General features: G+C 46.7%; 1 protein-coding gene across 5 annotated transcripts in view; it reads left to right on the top strand.

Moving 5' to 3' along the window:
• Positions 1–16,782, top strand: part of PPFIBP2 (PPFIA binding protein 2) — a 171,462-nt gene that overhangs the window by 40,603 nt on the left and 114,077 nt on the right. The window lies entirely within an intron of this gene.

The raw sequence follows: 16,782 nt of genomic DNA, 5'->3' as shown, positions 1-16,782 counted from the left end.
GCAGACGAGTACAGTGCTGAGGGGATGGGAAGGGAGAGGGGTAGGAGCAGAGGGAAATGGGGGAAAAGAGGGTTAAGCTGTGGAGAGGTGAAGGGGGGGCGGTAGAGGGAGTAGAGGGAGAAGGGGAGCTCAGTCTGGGAAGGCCTCTTGGAGGAGGTGAGTTTTAAGTAGGGTTTTCAACCTCAGGTCGACAGGACAGAGTCCTAGGAATCAGAGGATCTCAGGTCTAATCCAGACTCTGCCACTTTGCTGTGTGACCTCGGGCAACTCACTTCACTTCTCTGTGCCTTAGTGATCTCATCACTCAGTCATTTACTGAGCGCTTATTGTGTGCAGAGCACTATACTATGCTCTTGAGTACAATACAACAATAAACAGACACATTCCCTGCCCAAAACAAGCTTACAGTCTGGAGGGGGAGAAAGACATTAATATAAACAAATAACAGATAGAGATTTAAGAGCTGTGGGGTGGGGAGGAAGGGATAAATAAAGGGAGCAAATCAGGGTGACACAGCAGGGAGTCGAAGAAGAAGAAAGAAGGGCTTAGTCAGGAAATGCTTCTTGGAGGAAATTTGCCTTCAGTAAGGCTTTGAAAGGGGGCAGAGTAATCTCTAAAATGGGGATTAAGACTGTGAGTCCCCAAGGGACAGGGACTGTGTCCAACCTCATTTGCTTGTATCTACTCCAGTGCTTAATACAGTATCTGGCACATGGAAAGCGCTTAACAAATACCATAAAAAAGGTATAGTTCCAGAAGGTGATGTGACGCAGCCACACTGAATCAGCTGCCCAGACCCAACTACTGATTGGAGCTTTCCCCCTTGACTTAAACAAAGCTCAATCCAAGCAGCTGCTGCTCTGCTAATCTAATCAGGTGAGAATGGTCTTTTATAAGTAAAAATGCCTTTCCAATTTGCCCTTCCTGTGCTCATTCCCTGAGGCCCAGCCCCAAGGAAGCTTGGTCCCTGAAAGTCCAGTACAATGGGATTCTGGAAGCAGAATAGGTCTTGAGTGGATACTCCAGATCCTGGATGCATAGCATCCGTCGAGATAGTATCAGATTCCAGAGGATGCAAGCTTGTCTTACCGGGCACCTGTGTCTTTGGGGTTCATATGGCCTAGCGGAGTCAGTTTCCTGGAGCTCAGCTCTGCCGAATTTTACAGGGAAATCATCACCTCCCACGAAGCCGCTGGCAAAAGCTGAACCCTCTTGCAGTGTGGAGGGGTCCTGCTTTATTATGGTAGTTGTTAAGCACTAACAATGTGCCAGGCACTGTACTAAGCACTGGAGTGGATACAAGCAAATCTGGTTGGACACAGTCCCTGTCCCACGTGACGCTCACAGTCTTAATCCCCTTTCTACAGAGGAGGTAAACGAGGCACAGAGAAGTGAAGTGACCAAGTGGCGGGGCTGGGACTAGAACCCAGGTCCTTCTAAAGCCCAGGCCGATGCTGTAGCTACTAGGCCTCGCTGCTGTGGGAGTGTTCTCAGAGTGGCCACGGTTGGAGACTAGGCTGACCAGGCTGACCGTTGAATTTTTATTTATTGTTTTGGAACAAAAGTGTATCAAGGCCCAGGTCCATAACTTGGCACATCAATCAATCAGTCAGTGGTATTTATTGAGTGCTACTGTGGTTGGCATATAGTAAGCGCTTAACAAATACCATTATTATTATTATTACTATGCTCAGAGCATTGTACTAAGCCCTAGAGAGAATGCGATGCAACAGAATTAGCAGAATTAACATAGAGAGCTATGAGAAACAGTGGTCTCTAGTGGGAAGAATAATAATAGTATTTGTTAGACACTTACAATGTGCCAACCACTATGCTAAGTGCTGGGGTCGATACAAAGTTATCAGCTTGGACACAGTCCCTGTCCTGCGTGGAGCTCATAGTCAAGGTAGGAAGAAATAGGATTTAATCCCTATTTTACAGAGGAATTGAAGCGACTTGCCCAGGATCACGCGGCAGACAAGTAGTGGAGCCAGGATTAGAACCCAAGTCTCCTGACTCCTGGGGCTGTGCTCTTTCCCCTAGGCTATGCTGCATCTAAGAGCCCAGTCTTGGGCATTGGAGGACCTGGATTCTAATCCTAGACCTGCTGGTTACCTACTGGGTGACCTTGGGCAAGTCACTTAACTTGTCTGTGCCTGTTTCCTCAACTATAAAGTGGAGGATTCAATCCCTGTTCTCCCTCTTAGACTGTGACTCCCATGTGAGACAAGGACTTTGTGCAATCTGGTTAACATATATTTACCACAGGGCTTTAGAGTAAGCGCTTAACAAATCCAATAATGTTAATACTACTAATCAGATTGGACACAGTCCCTGCTTCACACGTGAGTCACAGTTTAAGTAGGAGGGAGAATGGAGACTGGAGCTCCATTTTACAGATAAGAAACTGAGGCACACAAAAATGGAGTGATTTACCCAAGATCCCCCAGCAGGCAAGAGAGAGAGAGTCAGGATTAGAACCCCGGTCCTCGGACTCCCAGGCCCTGCTCTTTCCACTAAGCCCTGAAGAAAGTACCGCTAGGAGAAGGAGCGAATACCGACATCGGCTAATGCCATGAGGTGCAGTTTTGCAGAACCCCAGCTCTCTGGGTTCAGAGGAGCTCAGCGCTGCCCTTGACAACCAGGCTCTGTCCACAGCTGGGATGGGCAGTGCCCAGCGTGGATACCCATGCCAAGCTCTGACCACTGGAGGGAAGAATTAATGAACAAGAAGCTTTTCAGTCCTAAACAATTGGGCTTTTTTTTTTTTTTGTCTTCTCCCGAGCCCGATCTCAGCAATCTAATCCCAGTCTTTTCCTGATGCTAAAAAAATCAAAAAAAAAAACTCTTCTTCATTGTTTTTCTGATGAATTTTTTGAGTGGAACTCTTGGAGTGACATCATGGAAAATTTGGTTCTGCTGAGCCTCCTGAGGATGTTGATTTGGTTGGACACTGTGTTCCAAATTGTGCCTGTAGATCGGGTAAAGCATGAAAGAAGGCGCTGTCTCCTCTGCAAGAGACTTGTGCTCTGGGCTTGTTTGTGTGGTTGTGTGGCGATGTGTATTTGATTGTACGAAGAAGCTTTAATGCATCGATCCCTTTTTCACATTTAAATTTTCACAGCTTCTAAGCAATCCCAAATTGAAAAGGTGGAAGGTGAGCTGTTCTCTTGCTCTCTCTCCCTCCCTTTTCACCTCCAAGCAAATCTGATTATCGGGATCCGCTGGGATCAGTCTCTAGGTGGGCTTTTCCCCCCTCACCATACTTTGAATTTAGGATCCAGATTTTCTAGATTAAGTTCTGGGGAATCTGTAGCTCTTGACTAGAAAATGAGACCTTAAACTTGCTGTAGATAAAAACAAGTCTGTTACTTAGAGGTCTTTAAAACATCCTGGTTAATCAAGTCACCAATCATAGAGAAAGTTGCATGGCCTAGGGGAAAGAGCAAGCGCCTGGTAGTCAGATGACCTTGGTTCTAATCCTTTTGTCTGCTGTGAGACATGTCACTTAGCTTCTCTTTGCCTCAGTTTTCTCATTTGTAAAATGAGGATTAAGACTGTGAGCCCCATGTGGGGCAAGGACTGTGTCCAACCTGATTATTTTATATCTATCCCAGCACTTAGTATGATGCCTGGGACAGAGTAAACGCTTACCAAATACCATTTTTTTTAAAAGTCAAAAAGAACAGCCAGGGGAAGCATTAGGTCACACCAACCCACATCAGAGAAGCAGGATGGCCTAATGGAAAGAGCAGAGGACCTGGGTTCTAATCCCATTTCTTCCACGTGCCTGCCAGGTGACCTTGGGCAAATCATTTACCTTCACTAGTTTATCTAGAAAATGGGGATGAAATACCTGTTCTCTCTAATAGTAATATTAGTGCTATTTAAGTGCTACCTTGTGCCAAGTACTGTACTAAGCACTGGAGTTGATAAAGATTATCTGTCCCACATGGGACTCCAAGTCCAAGTAGGAGGGAGAAGGAAAATTGAAATGATGGGGAGTCCAAGGGACAACTCATCCTGGGTGGAGACAATCAGATTGGACAGTTAGGCCCTAACCCTTCTGAACACCCCAGCAAAATCTGTCCACTTTGCCCCAGGGTAGCCAGTGGGGAAGGGAGGGATGGCTAGAGTCTATCAGTGTGTCTGGGTTCAGAAACTCCTTTGTGAGGAAACAGAATGGGACTCCGCCCTCACCACCCCTAAGGGGTCTAGGGTGGTTAATCACCAGGACTGGTGGTTCTGGTGGCCGTTCCACTTCTCCACTTCTCACCTCCCCTCTCACCTAATCTCTCCTCCTGATGCCATATTAAAACCTGTTGAATTTTTTCATTGATGGCTGAATTTCTTTAAACCTCAGGAAATTGGGACAATGCTGTGCCCTGTTCCGGGGAAAATTGAATTGTCCGAGAACATCTACTCTCCAATGAAGGAATGCATAGGGCAGTTTCTAATCCTCCTGAGGTAGATGGATAACTATTCTTTTCATGGAGGGCAGGGCATTTCATTCATTCAACCGTACTGATTGAGCGCTTACGGTGTGCAGAGCACTCTACTAAGCACTTGGAGAGTACAATTCAGTAATAAAGAGAGACAATCCCTGCCCACACAGGGCTAGCGGGGACTTGGGTGCCCTCCCATTATCTGGCAAAGATTCCTGATGCCTCTTTCACTCCTCTACTTCGCCTAAACTCTGTGTTTTCCCTTATACCTTATACTCACTCTCCTTCACCAGTCCCTTTTCTCACAAACACACTTTTGAAGTCAAAAGTCTGGATTCCTGTTCATAAATGGATGAGAATGAAGTCAGCAGTATTCATTCAATCGTATTTATTGAGCGCTTACTGTGTGCAGAGCACTGTACTAAAGCCCTTGGGAGAGTACACTACAGCAGTAAACTGACACATTGCCTGCCCACAAAGAGCTTACAGTCTAGAGGGGGAGAAGGATATTTATAGAAATAAATAACAGATATGTACATAGGTGTTGTGGGATGAATAAAGGGAGCAAGTCAAGGCAACACAGAAGGGAGTGGGAGAAGAGGAAAGGAGGGCTTAGTCAGGGAAGGTCTCTTAGAGGAGAAGATGTGCTTTCAATAAAGCTTTGAAAGAAGGGTGAGTAATTTTCTATAGTAACATTTTAACCTAAAAGTGGACTCAATATGGCCTGGATTTTCTATTCCGGTCACATCAATTTGGGGCCTGGGGGTGACTCCTGGATTATTTCACCCTCCTGGGTATAGCTGAACACACAGAACTGAGCAGTATCTGTAATTCCAAAATTGAGGGTCTCCGTCACCTGGCCTAGCCCATTTTAAACCAGTGTGCCAGGCTGTTTTGATGTAGCTGTTAGATCCATTCTTAATGGATGAAAGGAATAAAAACAAAGGTTCAGTGATGTTAGCAGACTCGAGGCATTTGAAACATGTTAGCTGTTATCTGGTAGGATGGGGAATTTGAAACATAAAAGCTCTTTGTGGTTTCAAAAGTCCATTTCCTTACCCAGTTCATTGAAAAAAAAAACAAAATGTTCCTAAGAGAGCCTTCGAGAGCACAAACCTGTAAATGGATACACAAGGCATGCAAGCTTTTTTTGAGTTTTCTCAGCCAAAGACTTTTCCTTCCGATGGATGAAATGAGATTTCTTTGAAGATCTGAGTGACACTTGTCCATGGCCCAGTGCAAAACAAAATACCCTTTTAAAATGAGCTGGTGTTCTGTGGATCTGGACAGAACAGCTGTGTGTTGGGGTTGCGGGTCATCTGGCACCCCTCGCCTTGAACTGTTTTAAGCATCTAATGTTAATTAAATTTATCTTTCCGGGCCTTTTATCCAAATCACAGCTGTCTCCGAAGCAGCATGGCCTAATGAAAAGAGTGCGGGCCTGGGAGTCAGAGGATCTGGGTCCTAATCTGACTCCACCACTTATCTGCTGTGACCTTGGGGAAGTCACTGCACTTCTGGGCTTCAGTTTCCCCATCTTTAAATGGTGATTCTCCCTCTCACCCAGACTGCAAGCCCCGTGTGGAAAATGAACTGTGTCTGACGTGATTATCTTGTAACCTACCCCAGAACTCGGCTCATTGTTCACTACATAGTAAATGCTGAACAAATAATTATAATAATAATAATGGTATTGGTTCAGTGCTTACTATGTGCCAAGCATTGTTCTAAGCACTGGGGTAGATACAAAGTAATCAGGTTGTCCCACTTGGGGCTTACAGTCTCAATCCCCATTTTACAGATGAGGTAACAGGCACAGAGAAGTTAAGCAACTTGTCCAAAGTCATGCAACTGGTAACTGGCAGAGCCAGAATTAGAACCCATGACCTCTGACTCCCAAGCCCGTGCTCTTTCCATTATTATTACACCGGAAAATCAGAATGCTTTTGAATTTTTACATTGGGTTTACTGGGTTCCTTCACTTTTTCAGAGTATCCATGGTAGGTTTCAGCTGCCATGTAAAGAGGTTCTCCCGGATTGGGAAAGGAGGAAGTCTTAATTGAACGCTGGCAAAGTCAGGTGAGCTCACAAAGGCTAAAAGCTGGGAAGACAAGTTTTGGTTTAGGATGGCACCCTGGTCAGGCCCATGTTAATTCCCCTCTCTGGGCCCAGATAATAGATATTTCAGGTCCCCCACCTGATGATGATGATAATTGAGGTATTTGTTAAACCCACACTCGGTGCTAAGCACTGGGGTAGGTCCAAGATAATCAGGCTGGACGCAGTCAGTCCCCCAGGTTGGATGAATGACAACATTGTTAGCTAAACTGTGGCTAGGGGGCCCCATAATAATAATTTTTATGGTATTTGTAAAGTGCTTAGCAACATGGCCTAATGGAAAGAGCATGGACCTAGAAGCCAGAAGTTGTGGGTTCTAATTCCAGCTGCACCACTCATCTGCTGGGTGACCTTGATCAAGTCACTTCACTTCTCCGTGCTTCAGTTACCTCATCTGTAAAATGGGAATTACAACTATGAGCTCTCCGTGAGATGGGGACTGTGTCTAACCTGATTAGTATATCTACCCCAGAACTTAGTACAGTGTCTGGCACATAGTAAGCACTTAACAAGTGTTATTTTTATTTACCGGCCAGGCACCGTTCTAAGCACTGGGTAAATAAAATGTTATCAGGTTAAACTATGTCCTGGCTGACATGGGGCTCACACTCTAGGTAGGAAGGAGTAGGATTTAATCCCCATTTAACAAATGAGGAAACTGAGGCAGAGGGAAGTGAAGCGACTTGCCCAAGATCACACAACAGGTAACTGGGGGGATCTAGGATTAGAACCCAGGTCCTCTGACTCCAAGCCCCATGCTTTATCTACTAGGCCATGCTGCTTCTCTATGAATGGGACTTCCAAAGTCCAAGGTCTTTGCTAGACTAACATGTCAGGGGACAGATTCATTCATTCAGTAGTATTTATTGAGCACTTACTGTGTGCAGAGCACTGTACGAAGCTCTTAGAAAGTACAATTCAGCAATAAAGAGAGACAATCCCTGCCCACACCAGGCTTACAGCCTGAAAGGGGCGAAACAGACATCAAAACAAGGAAACAGGCATCAATATAAACAGATGAACAACTTAAAGTGAGCAGCTGACTTCTGTGCAATTTATCAATTGAGAAGGAAGCTGGGGCTTCAGAACTAGGAAAGAATATAGGCTGGATCAAGTGTAACCTGTATCCAGTAAGAAACTGCGACGAGGCCTTTGAAAGGTGAAACCGGGGATGTGGGAGTGACCCAACCTAACATCCTGAGATCAGCATGGCGAATGCAGTGAACGTTTAGAAAAATAAGTGTTCCGTTTGTTGAACTGAAATTGCCTCAACTTGGTTCGTGAACACACAGCACTCTCTCAAAAAAGAAATTAAATAGAGCATGTGAAGCTTGTTAGGAAGTGTGTTTGAAAGGAAGTTGAATGTAAAGGAGTAAAATTGTGGTAGGTAAGCATGTCACTACATGATGAGCATTGTACCAAGCGCTGGGGTATCTAAGCTGGGTGTGGGGTAACTTATTGTCTAGACCCAAAGTGCTAGGTTTATTCCTCACCATTGGCTTTAAAACATTAATAATAATGTTAGTATTTGTTAAGTGCTTACTATGTGCAGAGCACTGTTCTAAGCGCTGGGGTAGATACAGGTAATCAGGTTGTCCCATGTGGGGCTCACAGTCTTCATCCCCATTTTACAGATGAGGTAACTGAGGCACAGAGAAGTTAAGTGACTTGCCCACAGGCACACAGCTGACAAATGGCAGAGCTGGGATGCGAACTCATGACCTTTGACTCCCAAGCCCATGCTCTTTCCACTGAGCCATGCTGCTTCTCTAACATTCAATCACCTTGCCTCCTCCTACCTCACCTTTCTACTCTCCTACTAATAATGGTGGTATTTGTTAGGCACTTACTTTGTGCAAAGCACTGTTCTAAGCGCTGGGGGATACAAGGTGATCAGGTTGTCCCACGTGGAGCTCACAGTTTTAATCCCCCTTTTACAGATGAGGTAACTGAGGCACAGGGAAGTTAAGTGGCTTGCCCAAAGTCACACAGCTGACCAGTGGCGGAGCCGGGATTTGAACCCATGACCTCTGACTCCCAAGCCCGGGCTCTTTCCACTGAGCCAACTAGCCCACACATTTCACTCCGCTAATGCCAACCTTCCACTATTCCTCAATCTCATCTGTCTTGCCACCGACCTCTTGCCCACGCCCTCCCTCCCCATAGCTGACAATGACTCTCCCCTTCTTCGAAGCCTTACTGAAGGCGCATCTCCCCAAAGAGGCCTTCCTTGACTAAGCCCTCTTTTCCTTTTCTTCAACTTCCTTTTGCATCACCCTGACTCGCTCCCTTTATTCATCCATCCTCCCAGCCCCACAGCACTTATGTACATGTATCCCTACTCTGCCCCTTGTCAGCTGTGTGACTGTGGGCAGTCACTTCACTTCTCTGTGCCTCAGTTCCCTCATCTGTAAAATGGGGATGAAGACTGTGAGCCTCACGTGGGACAACCTCATTCCCCTGTATCTACCTCAGCACTTAGAACAGTGCTCTGCCTGTAGTAAGCACTTAACAAATACCAACATGATTATTACATACCTGTAATTATATTAATGTCTGTTTCCACCTCTAGACTGTAATCTCATTGTGGGCAGGGAATATGTCTGTTATACTCTCCCAAGTGCATAATACAGTGTTCTGCGCACGGTCAGTGCTCAATAAATACAATTGACTGTCTGATCCAGGCAGCTGATACGCTAGGGCAGATCCAGGCCTGATCCATCTGTAAAATGGGAATAATAGTTGCTGGGACCTTATCCGCAAACTGAGTGCTTATTGTGTGCAAAGCATTGTACTGTGCAAAGGCTTGGGAGAGTACAAAAAGTCAAGTTCCGGGCCCTCAGGACTTGTATATTCCTCTGGAGGAAAGTGGCAGGGAAAGTGGGTGGGAGATTATTTTATTTTAATAATGCAGAAAAGAGTGTAATCAATCAATTTGAGTGCTTACTGTGTGCAGAGAGCTGTACAGAGCTCTTGGGAGAAAACAATATAGTTAGCTAAAATGATCCTGGCCCTCAGGACTTAGATATTTCTCTGGGGGAAAGTGGCAGAGTAAATTCTGGGTGCGAGATTATTTTATTAATGAAGAATGCAATCAATTTATTGTGTGCAGAGCACTGTACAAAGCTCTTGGGATAGAAAAATAACTGAATTGGTAGACATGTTCCCTGCCCATAATGAGCTTATAGTCTGGCGGGGGAGACAGTCATTAATAGAAAGAAATTATGGATATGTTCAAAAATGCTGTGGACGCAAAACTGAAAGGAGGTGGAATCAAAGGCCGACCACCCGGAAAATAGCTTCATGCTCATCGGAGGGAAAAGCAAGAATCCAAAACCCAAGTGTTTGTCCATCCCCACTCCCCTCTCCATCCCCCACTGTCCCTCCAAAATGTTAGATGGGTAAAGGCAAAGTAGGCAGCATTTTCAGGGTTGGGTTCCCTCTCAGGATCACACCTGGAGAGTTTCCAGTAGAGTTTCCAGTTCGCTAGTAGTCTCAGCTAGGGGAGGGACAGTCAAGCAGAGGCCTATCCATTCCATTCGTAGGTTGGGTAACGGCTAGCTAGTGGCAGGCAATCTGCTACAAGTCAAAACTCACCGGTGCAGGGCAGCAGCGGCATGGGAGAGAGTCGGGGGCGGGAGACTCAAATTTACTGTGTGGAAGAAAGCATTGGTAAACAACTTCCACATTTTTACCAAGGAAACACTATGGATACACTACCAGAACTTTTGCAGATGAAGGCGGGGCACTCTGGAAAAGACGTTTCAGTGGAGTCACGCTGGGTCAGAGACAACTTTCATTCATTCATTCAATAGTATTTATTGAGCGCTTACTATGTGCAGAGCACTGTACTAAGCGCTTGGAATGAACAAGTCGGCAACAGATAGAGACAGTCCCTGCCGTTTGACGGGCTTACAGTCTAATCGGGGGAGACGGACAGATGGCAATAAATAGAGTCAAGGGGAAGAACATCTCGTAAAAACAATGGCAACTAAATAGAATCAAGGCGATGTACAATTCATTAACAAAATAAATAGGGTAACGGAAATATATACAGTTGAGCGGACGAGTACAGTGCTGTGGGGATGGGAAGGGAGAGGTGGAGGAGCAGAGGGAAAAGGGGAAAAAGAGGATTTAGCTGAGGAGAGGTAAAGGGGTGGCAGAGGGAGTAGAGGGAGAAGAGGAGCTCAGTCTGGGAAGGCCTCTTGGAGGAAGTGAGTTTTAAGTAGGGTTTTGAAGAGGGGAAGAGAATCAGTTTGGCGGAGGTGAGGAGGGAGGGCGTTCCGGGACCGCGGGAGGACGCGGCCCGGGGGTCGACGGCGGGACGGGCGAGACCGAGGGACGGCGAGGAGGTGGGCGGCGGAGGAGCGGAGCGTGCGGGGTGGACGGTAGAAAGAGAGAAGGGAGGAGAGGTAGGAAGGGGCAAGGTGATGGAGAGCCTCGAAGCCTAGAGTGAGGAGTTTTTGTTTGGAGCGGAGGTCGATAGGCAACCACTGGAGTTGTTTGAGAAGGGGAGTGACATGCCCAGATCGTTTCTGCGGGAAGATGAGCCGGGCGGCGGAGTGAAGAATAGACCGGAGCGGGGCGAGAGAGGAGGAAGGGAGGTCGGAGAGAAGGCCGACACAGTAGTCTAGCCGGGATATAACGAGAGCCCGTAGCAGTAAGGTAGCCGTTTGGGTGGAGAGGAAAGGGCGGATCTTGGCGATATTGTAGAGGTGAAACCGGCGGGTCTCGGTAACGGATAGGATGTGTGGAGTGAACGAGAGAGACGAGTCAAGGATGACACCGAGATCGCGGGCCCGAGAGACGGGAAGGATGGTCGTGCCATCCACGGTGATAGAGAAGTCTGGGAGAGGACCGGGTTTGGGAGGGAAGATGAGGAGCTCAGTCTTGCTCATGTTGAGTTTTAGGTGGCGGGCCGACATCCAGGTGGAGACGTCCCGGAGGCGGGAGGAGATGCGGGCCTGAAGGGAGGGGGAGAGGACAGGGGTGGAGATGTAGATCTGCGTGTCATCTGCGTAGAGATGGTAGTCGAAGATGTGAGAGCGAATGAGTTCACCGAGGGAGTGAGTGTAAATGGAGAACAGAAGAGGGCCAAGAACTGACCCTTGAGGAACTCCAATAGTTAAAGGATGGTAGGGGGAGGACAGCATAAGACAAGACAGGGTTGGGTAAAGAGATCTCTGCCGGGTGGGCTTGCTGTGAGGAACCTTATTCAGTAAGAATTGCCCTTAGAAGAAATCAAGTAACAGCATCTGTCGAGTGCCTACTATGTGCAGAGCACTGTACTAAGTAATTGGGAAAGTACAATCCAGCAGAGTTGGTAGATATGATCCCTGCCCTCAAGGATCTTGCAATCTACAGGAGACAGAAAAAGGGCATTCAGTGTGCTTGCACATATATTTATATATAGATAGATATATGGCTCAGTGGAAAGAGCATGGGCTTGGGAGCCCGAGGTCATGGGTTCTAATCCCGGCTCTGCCTGTCTTTGGGCAACTTAACTTCTCTGGGCCTCAGTTACCTCATCTGTAAAATAGGGATGAAGACTGTGAGCCCCACTTGGGGCAACCTGATCACCTTATATTCTCCCCCCACACACACACACACACCCAGCACTTAGAACAGTGCTTTGCACATAGTAAGCACTTAACAAGTACTATCATTATCATTATATGTGCATATATATAATAATGTTGGTATTTGTTAAGCACTTACTAAACAAAACATATACAAAGCAAATGCAAAGCCTATATATGCATATATATATATATATATACCTCACCCCATCACTGTCTCTCCCATTCATGTTTCTGTTTAAATTCCAATTCCTCCCTCTATTCTGTATATATATAATTTTAAAAATGTTTTTGAATACACACCGCTCTGCTCATCCTGGCTGGGAGCTTTATTTATAGTTATTAATATATCTGTACACTAATAGTACTAATATATATATATATATATATTACGAATATATGTATAGTGTTTGTTAAGCACTGATTATGTGCCAAGCACTATTCTAAGCCCTGGAGTGGACACAAGCAAATTAGATCGGACACAGTCTCTGTCCTACATGGAGCTCACCCTCCTAATCCCCATTTTACAGATGAAGGCAGCGAGGCATGGAGAAGTTAAGTGACTTGCCTAGGGTCACACAACAGGCAAGCGGCGGAGAACTGGAACTAGAACTCCGGTCCTTCCGAAGCCCAGGCCGGTGCTCTATCCGCTAGGCCACGCTGCTTCTTTGCCCTTTGCAAATCTCCGGGCTGCCGACCACCCCTGGGGGTAGATTCCCCTGGGGCTTTGCCCAGCTCTGACCCGTGTGCTGTGCCCTAGGAACTTTGGCCTGTTTCTCAAACTCTTACTTATTTCTTAGACTTTCTGGAAGCTGTTGGCCATAGACTTGGTGCCACCAGCTGGTTGAGCTCAGGACCTACAGCAGACAGGGTGTTTTTTTTTTACAGTGTTTAAACTCACCCTGTGGATTGAACCCTGTTCCAGATTCATCGAGTCAGACACGGTCTCTGCCCCACGTGGGGCTCAGTCTAAGGAGAAGGGCCAACAGGACTGAATTCCCATTTTGCAGCTGATGGGACAGGCACGGAGGAGTTAAGTGGCTTGCTTAAGGTCACCCAGCAGAGCCGGAGTTAGAACGCAGGCCCTCTGGCTCCTAGGATCGTGCTTTATCCACTAGGCCACGCCACTTCCCTTGGTTTGGCATAGTTTGGGTTCTTGCTCAGTCTCTCATGGAATGAATAAATCTGTTCCGTGCATGTACTGTGCTGAGATGGAGGAACATGGAAAAGTTAACCAGGGTCTGAATCTGACCCCATAGTGTAAACCTGCTGTTCTGTACTAAAGAAAGACAGGTGTGATGCAGTGGAAAGAGCACCGATCAGGGAACTGACAGTCTTGGGTTCCCAATTCTAGATCCTTCTGTGGGACCTAGGGCCAGTTACTTAACTTCTCAGTGCCTCAGTTTCCTCATTTGTGACAGTGCTTGGCACGTGGTAAATGCTCAACAGATACCAGTACAATAATTATTATTACTGTGTGCAGTGAACTGTACTAAGCACTTGGAGACAATCAGCTCTCTGTCTACCGTACCTCAGTGATCTCCTACCCCAACCCAACCCACCCGCCTCGCTCTTCTAACGCCAACCGACTCACTACCTCGATCCCATCTGTCTTGCCGTCGGCTTCCGCTCCATGTCCTCTCTCAGCTTGGAACTTCCTCCCCTTCCATGTCTGACAATCTACCGCTCTCCTCACCTTCGGAACCAAGTCACATCTCCTCCAAGAGGCCATCCCAGATTAAGCCCTTCATTTCACCTCTCTCCCCTCCTCTCTGCTTAGACTCTGCGCTCGACTTGTACCCCGTAAACACTTTGATGCCCCAGCCCCACCGTGCACGTGTAAATATTCTTATACTCTATATCTCCTATCTGCCATTTACTTTCATGACTGTTTCCTGTAGACTGTATGCTTCTTACAGGCAGGGATCATGCCTACCAACTCCTTTGTAATGTCCCAAGCACTTAGTACATTGCTCTGCACACAGTAAGCACTCATTATACACTACTGAATGAATGAATCTAGTGCATTTCACAGCACCCAGTAAAGACTCAATAAATACCATTGATTGGATGGATTGAAAGGGCTCAGTAGGATGGGCAGGGAATATATCTGCTAATTCTGTTGTATTGTACTCTCCCAAGTGCTTAGTACAGTGCTCTGCACGTAATAAGCGCTAAAATACATTTTGGATGTGTTGAGCTCCCATCTTTCCCGGAATCATCTCGAGGAGATCTCCCGCCTCCTCACAAAATCTATGACTTCCACCTGCACTTCCAACCCCATCCCTTGGGACCTTACCAAAACACTTACCCCCTTCCTTCTTCCATCCCTGACCAAAATCTTCATCAATTTGTTCTCCAGTGGCTTCTTCCCCACTGCTTTCAAACTTGCTCATGTCTCCCCTATCCTAAAAACCTCCTCCTGTGACTCCATGGCTCCCTCCAGTTATCACCCCATCTCCCTCCTACAGTTCCTCTCCAAACTCTCACACCTGCTGCCTTACCACTTTCCCTCCTCCATTTCTCTGCTTGAACCCCTCCACTCTGGCTTCTGCCTCCTTCACGCCACAGAAACCACTCTCTCAAAGGTCACCAGTGACCTTTATGCCAAATCCAGTGGCCTCTATCCATCCTAATTCTCCTTAACCTCTCAGCTGCCTTCGATACTGTCGACCACCCCTTCTCCTGGAAAATTATCCAATGTTGGTTTCACTGACACTGTCCTCCCCTGGTCAGTTCTCTTATCTCTCTTGCCGCTCATTCTCAGTCCCTTTCATGGGCATATCCTCCGCTTCCCAACCTCTGGCCTTGAGAGGCCCTCAAGGCTCAGTTCTGAATCCCCGTCTATTCTCCATCTACAGTCACTCCTTCAGTGAACTCATTCGCTCCCATGGCTTCACCCACGTCTTTGCAGATGATTCCCAAATCTATATTTCCAACCCTGATCTCTCCCCTTCTTTTCAGTCTAGCATTTTCTCCTGCCTTCAGGAGATCTCTATGTGGATGACTCCCAACACCTCAAACTTAACATGTCCAAATCAGAACTTCTTATCTTCCCACACAAACCTTATTCTCCCCCTGACTTTCACATTACTTTATGCCACACCCCCATCCTCTCGTCTCACGAGCCCATATGCTTAGCATTATCCTTGACTCCACCTCTCAGGGTCGCACCTGGTGACTTTCCAGTACTCTACCAATCTCGACTATGGGAGGGAGAGTCAAGCAGAGGCCGACCCATTCCATTCCTAGCTTGGGCAGTGGCTAGCTAGAGGAAGGCAATCTGCTACAGATCAAAACTCACCTGTGCTGGGCAGCAGTGGCATGGGAGAAAGTCGAGGGCGAAGACTCAAGTTTACTGCGTGGAAGGAGTCAGTGGTAAATCGCTTCCGTATTTTTACCAAGAAAACCCTGTGGATACTACCAAAGCGACTGCAGATGGAGGTGGGGCGTTTTGGGAGAGATGTGCCCTTGGCATCGCTGTGGGTGGGACGTGACTCGACAGCATGAGACAACAACAATCTTTGAGTCCCCTCTCGTTCAACCTACAAATTCAGTCTCTCATTAAATCCTGTCAGTTCCTCCTTCACAACATTACTAAAATTCACCCTTTACTCTGCATCCAAACTGCTACTATACTCATCCAAGCCCTTATACCCAACCTTGACTACTGCTTCAGCCTCCTTGCTGACCTCCCTGCCTCCTGTCCTCTCCCAGGAACTTAGCACAGAGCTCTGCACACAGCAAGAGCCCGGTAAATACGATTGCTTGCACTGTACTCTCACAAGTGGTTAATAGAGTGCTCCTCACACAGTAGTACTCAATAAATGCCACTGATAGATTGATTGGTGCTGGTGGAATATCCAGCTAGCATTATCCTGGAGGGAGGAAGAGTTGGGAGATTATAGACGAGAGGGGAAGGAGTCAAATCAGAGAAGCAGCGTGGGCCTAGGAGTCCAGTTCTAATCCCAGCTCTGCCGTTTGCTGTGGGATCTTGAGCAAGTCACTTCACTTCTCTGGGCCTCAGTGACTTCATCTCTAAAATGGGGATTATGACTGTGAGCCCCATGGGGGACAGGGGCTATGTCCAACCTGATGATCTTGTATCTACCCCAGCAGTCACTAGGGAGCCTGGCACATAGTTAATCATATTTATTGAGCACTTACTGTGTGCAGAGCACTGTAGACTGTGAGCCCGTTGTTGGGTAGGGATTGTCTCTATCCATTGCCGAATTGTAATTTCCAAGCGCTTAGTACAGTGCTCTGCACACAGTAAGCGCTCAATAAATACAATTGAATGAATGAATACTAAGCACATAGGAGAGTGCAATATAACAATAAGTGCTTATATAACATAGTAAGTGCTTAAATACTACTAAAAAAAACCAGGGTATCCAGGTAGATTTGAGTGTCATCTGCTTCAAACTGCTAGTAAAGTCACAGCTCCTCCAAGAGGCCTTCCTGTATCTCCCATTTTCCTCACCACACACAGCCTCCCCTCATTCATTCATTCAATTGCATTTATTGGGCTTTTACTGTGTGCAAAGCACCAAACTAAGCGCTTGGGAGAGTACAATGAACAACAGACAGACACATTCCTGTCCACAAGAGCTCACAATCTGTCATGTATGCACATAGGT

Source organism: Ornithorhynchus anatinus, chromosome 3 (genome assembly GCF_004115215.2).
Source record: "Ornithorhynchus anatinus isolate Pmale09 chromosome 3, mOrnAna1.pri.v4, whole genome shotgun sequence".
Classification (NCBI taxonomy): domain Eukaryota; kingdom Metazoa; phylum Chordata; class Mammalia; order Monotremata; family Ornithorhynchidae; genus Ornithorhynchus; species Ornithorhynchus anatinus.
This window is presented reverse-complemented; position numbering and strand designations above follow the sequence as displayed.